The sequence below is a fragment of the Lontra canadensis genome, unplaced genomic scaffold (assembly GCF_010015895.1).
Source record: "Lontra canadensis isolate GAN:19392208 unplaced genomic scaffold, GSC_riverotter_1.0 scaffold2, whole genome shotgun sequence".
In the NCBI taxonomy this organism is placed as follows: Eukaryota; Metazoa; Chordata; class Mammalia; order Carnivora; family Mustelidae; genus Lontra; species Lontra canadensis.
The window spans coordinates 6,579,366-6,588,932 of NW_022630996.1; the positions used below are offsets into that span (position 1 = coordinate 6,579,366).

Genomic DNA, 9,567 nt, shown 5'->3' on the forward strand with positions numbered 1-9,567 from the left:
CATGACTCAAAAAAGGAGAATCTCAGTCACCACACTCTTGTTCCCTTCCCTGATGTTCAACTGGGTCTCCCAAAAGGAACAGAAAAGAATACGAGTAGAGGGTATTTGGCACGGCAGGCCTAACATTTGAGACTGCCTGATGGTGAACACTGTGGAATGTCCATGACTTTGTTCTTTGCTTTCGGTCATAAACACACTAATCCTTGTACAGCTATGAATGCCTTAATTCTTTGTGGGGGGAAAAAAATGACCCTCCAGAGCTAGGGGCATAGACATGCAACAGCTGCTTCTTAGGCAAAAATTATGTTATTGTGTTACTTGCCAATTCAGTGATGGAGATTTCCAGTGGTATCCTGACAAATGTTATTCACTCCACAGCACCCCCTAACAGGCCCCCACAGCTGCCCATCTTGCAGTACAGGAGGAAGAAGGCAGCAGAGCACCCAGAGAGAGGAGGAGAGTGGGGGGCGGGGCATGATCTCAGCCAAAGACCCGCCCCTCACAGCGGGAGAGGATGAAGGAGCCTGGAGCCCTCAGTCTGGGCCCTGCTCACCCCTTCCCTGGGTGGCCCCGGCCGGCCCCTCCCATCCTCCCCCCTCTCTTCCCACACCTCCTGGATGACATTTGATTGGGACCAAGAACAAACCAAACCCGAGTTTGAGGTTTGGGTGGGATGGTTGGTTTGGTTTGGTTTCCTCAGAGGGAGGCCCATGAGGGTTGTGGTGGCTGGGAAGGAACTTGCGTCCAGCTGTCTGTAGGCAGGAGAGAATGGGCCAAGGATGGAGAAGGGAAGGAGGGAGAGGGCCGCCTGAGGAGGACAGGAGCAGGGGAGCCCTGCTACTGGTGGGCTCACATCAGCCAGTGGAGTGGTGTGGAGGAGCTTTGCCAAGGGCATGTCAAGGTGAAGCTGTGGATTGTGGATTTTTCCCTGCCCCTAAAATAAGTTCCTTCCTTGCTCGGCCACATCTAGATGTCACGGGCCTGAGCATTAGAGAATGATTGCTCTCCCCACACCAGCATTCTGCATAAAAGAATAGTAACAACACCCAAAGCTCTCATCGGTTCTTTGCTGTGTGTATATCTTTCCGTTGTGTGCTGGAAGGCAGGTGGCCGTGACCCAGAGGAGGGGTTGCTGTCACGCAAGGGCTGAGAAGGAATGGGTCCCAGTGACCCAAGCAGGGGACACCCAGTGTCTAAGGAGCAGTGTCTGAAATTCCTGGAAGAACTGCACCCCCTGTGCCTCCCAGAGGGGGAAGCATAACCAGAACGTGGACTGAACGCTGATCTGGAAATCGCCGTGCAGAGTGGCTGGCACTGGGTAGAGCCCGGCTCTCAGGCAAAGCTGGTGTAACAAAGGACATGGCTTGAGCCAGACGGGCCTCGGCTAGTGTGACCTCAAATAAGGCACATAACCTTTTGGAAGTTCGTTTTCCCGTCCATAAAATATTAGGGGAGATAGTTAATTGCTCACGAGTGTGGGGAGGATTCTGTGACATGACATACGCAAAGTTGCTGGAATGAAGGCCTCTCAGTAAATGTTTAGCAACCTAAGGGAATTTGAATAGAAAGAAAACAATTTTGGGGAGAGGAGTTGGTCAAGGCTCCTTTTCAGGCTCTCTCTCCATCTAATTTATTTTTTATTTTTTAAAGATTTTATTTAATTATTTGACAGACAGAGATCAGAAGTAGGCAGAGAAGCAGGCAGAGCGAGAGAGGAGGAAACAGGCTCCCTGCTGAGCGGAGAGACCGATGTGGGGCTCGATCCCAGGACCCTGAGATCATGACCTGAGCTGAAGGCAGAGGCTTTAACCCACTGAACCACCCAGAACCACCTATCTCCCCATCTTAAACCAGGCTAGCCTCCTTCTGGCCCTTGGCCCCCGGTTCTCCTTGACTTGGTTTAGAGGTGAGATGAAGCAGGATCTGTGCCCAATGAGGGAGGAGAAAAACGGCCTGCTCCCTTCTGCTGAACTCTGAACACTTTTCTCTTTGCTCCTGCAAAGAGAGAGAGACAAAGATTAGAAAAATAACAGGCGGTAACCGAGAGCGCCCCCAATGGTCCTGCCCAGTACTACCCTCTTTGCTCGCTGGATCGGCTTTAATCCCGGCAACAGGATGAAGTCGGTTATAACCCTTCCTACTTCTCCCTTACAGAATGAGACCCTGAGAATCCAAAGCAGAGCAACCTGCTCCAGACCCCACACTGCCCCCCAATAGGATGCTGAAGGAAGAGGAGGGAGGGTTAGGAGAGATTCTGCAGGACTCCTTGCTCGTTCTAGGTGGAAAAAGCAGGATTCAAGATCAAGGTGCGGCGCTTGGGTGGCCAGTCCATTAAACATCTGCTTTCGGGTCAGGTCATGACCCTGGAGTCCTGGGATTGAATCCCGCATCGGGATCCCTCCCTCTCCCCCTGCTTGTGCTCTCTCTGTCAAATAAGTAAATAAATACAATATTAAAAACAAAAAAAAAGATCAAGAAAAATCAGCTCTGGCTCTCTCCTCCCATCAGCACCTTCCCTGACTTGAGGCCAGGCAGTATCTCCTACCCCAGGCCTCATTTTCTTTTTCTTTTTCTTTCTTTCTTTCTTTCTTTTTTTTTTTTTTTAAGATTTTACTTATTTATTTGACTGGCAGAGATCACAAGTAGGCAGAGAGGCAGATAGAGAGAGAGGAGGCAGCAGACTCCCTGCTGAGCAGAAAGCCCGAATGCGGGGCTCGATTCCAGGACTCTGGTATCATGACCTGAGCCGAAAGCAGAGGCTTTAACCCACTGAGCCACCCAGGTGCCCCCGGCCTCATTTTCCACCATGGAGAGGAGCCGAGGACAGACCGGGAGGGCTGGGGCTGTGGTTGGAGCAGTCAGTGTCAGGAACTGGGAGAAGAGGGACCACAGAGAGGGATTCCCACGCTCCAGGGCATGGCCCCCACCGTGGAGGCTTGCCCGACCTCTGGAGCTGGAGCTGGAGAGAACCAGGGCTTGGGATGGACCAGAGGTAGCATCAGCTGGGAAAGCTCCAGGGAACCAGCAGGGGCAGGGCCACACAGGGAAGGAGGGACCCTGCCTCATGGCGACAGAGCCATTGACTGGCCCAGGGACAGGAGCAGCCATGGGGTTGGGGGCTGTGACAGGCAGGCAGGGACGGGAACTTGCAAAGCACTGGCCCCACATCACTCATCAGAGTCTGAGCCAATGAACTGAGGCAGGGAATTTTTCTAAAACAAGTTAGTGTCTAGAACTCAAAGATGATGGAGCAGATGGAGTGGCGGCCACTACTAAGGAACTCCCCAGCCTCCTCTCTGGTTTGTCCACCTGACATGTGCCTGGCAGTTTGGAAGGCACAACATCCAAGGCGACAGGCCTGCTGCGCGCACCGGGTTGGGGGAGGCATCCAGCTGGGCTCTCAGTCGTTCTCTGCTTGCCATTTGCTCTACGTTGCCAGTTTGCCTTCATGACGCCCCAGAACTCCAGTTCTAATTAACCTGGAAGAAGCCAAGTCTTTGATCTTAGTACCTAAAAAGGTATTAAATGATGTTTCAACAAGCAAAGCAGTAATTTAAATGCTTGTACTTTTGGGGCACCTGGGGGGCTCAGTGGGTTGAATGTCCTGTCTCTTGATTTAGATTCAGGTCCTGATCTTAGGGTCATGGGGTCAAGCCCAGCAATGGACTCCAAACTCAGTGCAGAATCCGCTTGAGACACACACCCTCTCTCTCTCCCCCCACCCCTGCCCCTCCCCCACTCACTACCTTTCTATCTCCCTCTACAATAAATAAAATCCTTAAAGATTATAAAATCCTTAGAGATTTTTATTTATTTATTTATTTGACAAAGAGAGAGCAGAGCAAGAGAGAGAGTGAGAGCATGAGTGGGGGGTGGGGGCAGAGGGAGTGGGATGAGCAGACTCCGGGCTGATCCCAGGACCCCAAGATCACCACCTGAGCCAAAGACAGACGCTCAACTGAGCCACCCAGGAGCTCCAGTAAATAAAATCTTTAAAAATAAATAATTGTTTATACTTTTTTGAAAAAGATTTTATTTATTTATTTGACAGAGAGAGAGACTCCAAGAGAAGGAACACAAACGGGGAGTGGGAGAGGGAGAAGCAGACTCCCGGTTCAGCAGGGAGCCCGGTTTAGGGCTGGATCCCAGCACCCTAAGATCACGACCTGAGCCAAAGGCAGACTGTTAACAACTGAGCCACCCAGGCACCCCAATACTTTTTTTTTTTAAATGCTTGTACCTTGCAAATTCGTATTCTGAAAGTTTATTTTGTTTAGTTGAAATGGGTATGGCATGATGGAGTTTTTAGGAAGCTTTAACAAGTCGGAAAAAAGTTTCAGAGATCTCACAGAATGAGCAAAACCCTTAGCTAAGAAGGAAACTATTTTCCTGTGACTTTCCTGTGACTGATCTAAATCAGTCCCTCAAATCTTGGGTCCCCAGTCCACAGGGACTGCCTAGACAGTATCTAATGTTCCCCGTGCCCTGCAACCCTTTCTTTTCTTCTCTCTCCTGCACCCCCCTTTCAAAGACACAGGCTAAGCCTCTATCTCCCCTCCCTACCCTTGCCTAAGCTTTAGACCCTTCCTTCTAGCCGCCCCCCCTCCCCGAGCTAAAAGAAGAGTGACTTTTCTCTGGTATAGAGAGGAGCCTGGAGTCTCCCCCCCGCCCGCCCCCCAGGCCCATAAATCACCACTGTCAGCTCGGTCTCCCTTACATCGGGGAACTCCTAGGCTCAAAAACCCGGCGTGGCCCCCCATTGTCCTCAGCATAAAAAGCCCACAGCACTTGGCGTGTACTTCTCATTTGGCAGTCCTAACTCAGGCGATCTGTGTTCCTTGGTTGTTTGAGTGGAGGCAGTGGACACTATAAAGTCACTGCCCACCCCCCCCCCCGGGGACCTTTTCCTGACTCCCCTCCCGGAGCGGCTCGGGGGCCCGTGCGCCCCACCTTCGGGACCCCGGGGCTTCATTGCCTGGATCGCGGTCGTCTGCGCCCCCGCCGGACTGCAAGCTGCAAGGGGCGAGGGTGGCGGCTGGCTCGTTGTCTGGGGTGGCGCGGACCCGGCGCCGCGCCTGACCCGTTGTAGGTGCCCCACGGACGCGTTGGGCGACCGGAGCGAACGGAGGTGGGGGTGCAGGCAGGGTCGCCGCCTCTTCCGTGCCTGCGGACGAGGGTCTGAGCCGCGGCCGAGCGCAGCGCGCGGATAGCTGCCCCGCGGAGACGGAGAACGCCGCGCCGCTGGGTCTCCAGCAAAGAAAGGGTTAAGCCGCCAGCGCCCCCCCCCCCACCCCCGGCCCACCCCCTCAAAGGCGAGGGGAAGAGTCCGGCAGAAGGTCCTGTTTACGGGAGCCGCTCGAGTCCGCGCAGCCCTGGGAGAGGCGTTGCCGTGGCAACGGGCCGGGCGCCCGCCAGCTGCGGATGAGCTCACTGGAGCGGCGGGGCGGGGGGCGGCGACGGGGCGCGCGGCCCGGCGGAGAGGACGCGGCAGCCGGCCGAGCCCGCCCTCCACTCGCCCACAGCGGCGGCCGGGCGGCGGGCACGCGAGCGGAGGGCGCGCGGCTCTCCGGGCGCCGGGAGAGGCCGGGCCGACTGCAGGGCGGAGGGCCGCGGGCCATGGCGCCCCGGGCCCCCGCCGCCCGCCGTCCCCGCCCGCCCGGGAGCCCCCGAGCTGCGCCTCGGAGACCGCGGAGCGGCGGCCCGCCGGGAGGTAGGGCCGGGCTGGGGGAAGCGAGGAGGGGACGAGGGGCTGGGGGTGGGGGCGCCGCGGAGGGGCACGCGCCTGGGGGAGGGGAGGCGGCGGTGGGCGCTGCCCCCGGCCGGAGAGGGGAAGTGGCTCTTTGCAGACCCACGGCCGGGGCTCCCGTGTGCGGACGTGGGGACCGAGGCGCTTCAGCCCGACCTGTGGGACTTGAGCAAAGTACTGGCCGGACGGCCTCCGGGGGCTCGGGACGACTTTCAGGGCCGAGTGGGGAAGCCGTTGTCCCGCGCCTCGGAAACCTGCAGAAACTGGGCAGAGCCGGCCCTCTGCCGGGCTGGGTCCCAGGGGCGAGAGTGTGAGAGTGCGTGTGTGTGTGGGTGTGTAGAGAAAGAGTGGGGCTGAGGGGGCCGAGCAGCTAGACACCCTCCTCCCCGCTGTGCTCAGAAAGTGCAGTCTTGGGAAAGCAGGATGGTGAAGATGATTGAATGATCCTGTTTCTCCCACTTTTCCCCTAAGGATGGAGTTGGGAGCAGATGGAGCCCAGGGGGCGACTCCTAACAACAGGAGATAGAATCAAGATTGGGAGGGATCCCAGAGAGCTGGGTTCGAACCCCTGAGGAGAGCCAGACCTCAGCGGCGGAGTCCTTTCCCGGAGGGGACGCGGGGCGGACGCGGGGCCGACGCGGGGCTGTGCACACCGTGGCTTGGCGGGGGAGAGGGAAGAGCGGTGACTGCGCTCATCAGCCAGGGCTGGGGAAGGAGCCGGCGGATCTCGAGCCGGTGTGCTAGTGCTTCAGGGGTGTGACTTCTCTAACGCTCCCAAGGACCCAGGTAATAATGGCCCCAGGGCAGTAGGCTAATAAGGGGCTCCCTACCATAACTTTGTTACTCAACTCTTGCACCCTCGGTTACAACTTAACAAAATCCTTTCTGCTTGCATCATCACAGTATTGAACACACCAGAGGAGTGGAGTAGAAAGTCTTCGGGGTGGGCTGCTTTGGTGGAGCCAAATTCTGTGAGAAGTAAAGGCAATCAGTAACTGGTTTTGACGACCGGTAGTGAAAAGTCTGGAGGAGAAGCATGGCCTTTAGGTCCTTTCATTGGAAGGATTGGAAGCCTCCCTGGGCTGTGTAATCATTCACTTAAAAGCTATGTGTTAGGCATTGGGAACAAACACAGCAATGAATAAGATATATCTCTCTTTCTTCCAGAACCAGCCATCCTGCTTGAGTAGTCAAAAAATTAAAAGCAGGGGCACCTGGCCGGCTCAGTCAGTAGAACATGGGATTCTTGATCTTGGGGTTGTGAGTTCAAGCCCCACACTGGCTACAGAGATTACTTAAAAAAAAAAAAAAAAAATCAAACCAGTCCTAGGCTGGCCTAGCTGAGTGCTACATGCTAGGGGAGCCCAGAGCAAGGCCACCCAACTCGGGAGAGGCCCACAGACGAGGTGATGCTAGGATTGAGCCCTGAAAACCTCTTCACTGGGAGAACAAAGCAGGGAAGGTGGTTCCAGCCTGAGGGAACAGAAATCACAAAATCACCAAGAGGGAATGGGGCCGAGGAGGGGAGGTGTAAGTGTGGGGAGAGCTCACAGTGTGCCGCCAGAGGGAAGGGGGATCTCACTGAAGCTGGAGTGATAGGTTCCGCCTGATGTCCTAGAAAGCCTGTTCTGGTTGTTGGGTGGGGGCCTGGAGGATGTGACCAAGGCCACGCAGCACCCAGGCCAGGCGTTACTGACGCACAGACAATTGGCGATGCTGAGGTAGGATGGAAGGATCCCAGAGATAAAGAGGTAGGACCTGGTGACAGGCTGTGGTGCAGATGAGGTAACATAGACCGAAACTAAGTGCCCCCAAACTCAGGAGAAAACAAAGCAGAGCCAAAGGAATGGATATTTTGAGTGGCCCGAGTTTAGCAGATTACAACACTTGGACAATGAATTTGGCTCTAAATTTTCTGGCAGCTTAGAGACAAACAAAAATACACTGACTTGCGCAGTTTTGGATTTTGGACAACAGAAAGCTTACAGATTATTTTTCAGAACACAATTTTTCCTGGAATTAACTCAGCAGGGAATTTGTCATGAGGAACTTGGTGTAAAGACTAAAGAGTGACATAGAAAAAAAATCTTCATTGTTGGTGTTACAAAAGATTGGGAAGATAAAATTTGACTCGACTATCTTCCTATACCATCTTCCTGTTATGACTTGGGAGCTTACTGCCTCTCTGTGGGCTGCTGAGTGTGGCTCAGGCTTATGGGCAGTGGCGGTGCAGGCAGCTGGAGCCAGGGGAATTCTGTGTGGAGGAGCCCATTTTCTCAAGTGGAGGAAGAGGGGACACCAGCTTCGATGGATGGAGAGTGCAGAGGACGCGCTGGGTGCCCATCTTGATGGGAAGGAAGCAAGTCATAGTGTGGTCCACTGCCCACTGGGCTAGACTCTCTCTGGTCTGGTGAAGGGTCTGGTAGGACAGTGTGCATCCGGAAATCCTGACCAAAGGAAAATGGGGAGTGAGAGCAGCATTTGAGGATTCCATTCCGATGGACAAAGCACTTCCCCCACCGTGGTCTGGGTCTTTGTACCCTCAGACCTGCTACCTCTCAGCAGGAGGGGACGGGTGGGACTCCGGAGACAGGAGATTCACTCCAGTTCCAGTGCGGCCAGGGAGGGTGGGAATCTTGTTTGCTGCAACACAAGGAATATCACAGAAGCACAGGGGTTGTAAGCCAAGCTGGGGCGGACCTTCTGCGGACTCAGTCCCCAGTCTCCCAGCGGGCCGGGCCCTTCCCTTTGCTTTCTGCGGAAGGAACGGAACCTGCAGAATCCATGTCAACGCGTGGCTTCTCTTGAAACCATTTCTTGCTCATTTTAGATGTCCTAAATTAGCATTGAGTACGTATGAGATTCTACTCCCCCCACCCATCATGTTTCTTAACATTTTAAACTCAGGGTGCACTTTAGAACACTTTGATGTCCTGGGTGAGCATTTCTTTAGACAACGGGTGCCTCCACGCACCACCTCCCCTGTGGATTAAATAAAAATTGCTGAGAATGGGCTCTGGGCATCAGGATTTTTGAAAGGCCACAGGTGATTTTAAGGTACAGCCAGAGGTAGGGGCACCTGGGTGGCTTGGTGGATTAAGCCTCTGCCTTCCGCTAGGTCATGATCTCAGGGTCCTGGGATCGAGTCCCATATCGGGCTACCTGCTCAGTGGGGAGTCTGCTTCCACTTCTCTCTCTGCCTGCCTCTGCCTACTTGTCAAATAAAGAAAAACAAAATCTTAAAAAAAAAAAAGGTACAACCAGAGGTGAGAGGGGCTGCTTTAACAGTCATATAAAGGATTCCTCACAGCGGGGGACAGAAACTTCAGATTCCAAAAGCAAGGACCCCATAAATTAAAATTAGGAAGCCTGTTACTCATTATGAAATCAAATGGTTGATCAGCCTTCAACATCAGGATTTAAAGTCAGCTTGAACAGATACAGATAAGAAGGCTAGTGGCAGACACATTCATGTGAAGCTTCATGTTGTATGTGAAGTATTTTTTTTTTTTAAAGATTTTATTTATTGGGGGGCGCCTGGGTGGCTCAGTGGGTTAAGCCGCTGCCTTTGGCTCGGGTCATGATCTCAGGTTCCTGGGATCGAGCCCCGCATCGGGCTCTCTGCTCGGCGGTGAGCCTGCTTCCTCCTCTCTCTCTGCCTGCCTCTCTGCCTGCTTGTGATCTCTCTCTGTCAAATAAAAAAAAATAAAAAAAAATAAATCTTAAAAAAAATAAAAATAAAAAAAATAAAAAAAATTAAAAAAAAAGATTTTATTTATTTATTTATTTGACAGAGATCACAAGCAGGCAGAGAGGCAGGC

The 9,567-nt window shown here is 53.8% G+C and overlaps 1 protein-coding gene across 1 annotated transcript in view; it reads left to right on the forward strand.

The window, feature by feature from the left end:
• The first annotated feature begins 5,495 nt into the window (after window positions 1-5,495).
• Window positions 5,496-9,567, forward strand: part of DENND2A (DENN domain containing 2A) — a 101,886-nt gene continuing 97,814 nt past the window's right edge. Inside the window, exon 1 of the mRNA XM_032867592.1 lies at window positions 5,496-5,710. The gene's annotated coding sequence lies outside the window, so the exon portion shown is untranslated. The remainder of the gene's footprint in view (window positions 5,711-9,567) is intronic.